This window comes from Schistocerca gregaria, chromosome 2 (genome assembly GCF_023897955.1).
Source record: "Schistocerca gregaria isolate iqSchGreg1 chromosome 2, iqSchGreg1.2, whole genome shotgun sequence".
NCBI lineage: Eukaryota > Metazoa > Arthropoda > Insecta > Orthoptera > Acrididae > Schistocerca > Schistocerca gregaria.
This window is the reverse complement of record NC_064921.1, coordinates 986,431,802-986,432,440: the sequence shown is the minus strand read 5'-3', so window position 1 is coordinate 986,432,440 and position 639 is coordinate 986,431,802. Positions and strand designations below refer to the sequence as shown.

The window sequence follows — 639 nt, the reverse complement described above, 5'->3', positions numbered from 1 at the left end:
CTGGAATCTCACTGGCTGCAGTAGAATTTTCTTCAGCGATTGGTCCCGCTTCGAAATGAACCCCAAAGACCAACGAAGACGTGTATGGCGACGTCCCGGACAGCCGTGGAATATCAAGCTTAGTGTCGCCCGGCATACGGCCCGACAACCAGGAGTGAAACGATAATTAAATCAAGACCCTAAGTTGTCGACAGGCGTTGATATACATAAACGGGGACAGTTGAAAACGTGTGCCCCGACCGGGACTCGAACCCGGGATCTCCTGCTTACATGGCAGACGCTTTATCCATCTGAGCCACCGAGTGCACAGAGGATGGTGCGACTGCAGGGATTTATCGCTTGCATGCTCCCCATGAGACCCACATTCCCAACTTAATGTCCACACACTACATTCGTTGTGACCCTGCCCATTACACTCATTACTTGCGGCAGACAATCTTACAGAGTCCCGTAAGAGTTCGGGCAATGCGTGTGCATCCTGCACAGAAAAAGAGGATTCTTCCATGTCCGGTTTGCCTTTATATGAAGATGCTATCTGTTCTTTCAGACATGTCCGAAAGAACCGGAAGTGAAGCTCTGGGGTGCCATTTTATCTCATAGCAGAAAGCCTTTGTTTATCATCCTTGGCACCTTAAGATA

The 639-nt window shown here is 49.5% G+C and overlaps 1 non-coding gene across 1 annotated transcript; it reads right to left on the bottom strand.

Moving 5' to 3' along the window:
• Window positions 1-231: 231 nt before the first annotated feature.
• On the bottom strand, window positions 232-306 carry Trnat-ugu (transfer RNA threonine (anticodon UGU)). The gene has a single exon. It is a non-coding gene; the product is annotated as a tRNA-Thr (tRNA).
• Between the last annotated feature and the right edge of the window lie 333 nt (window positions 307-639).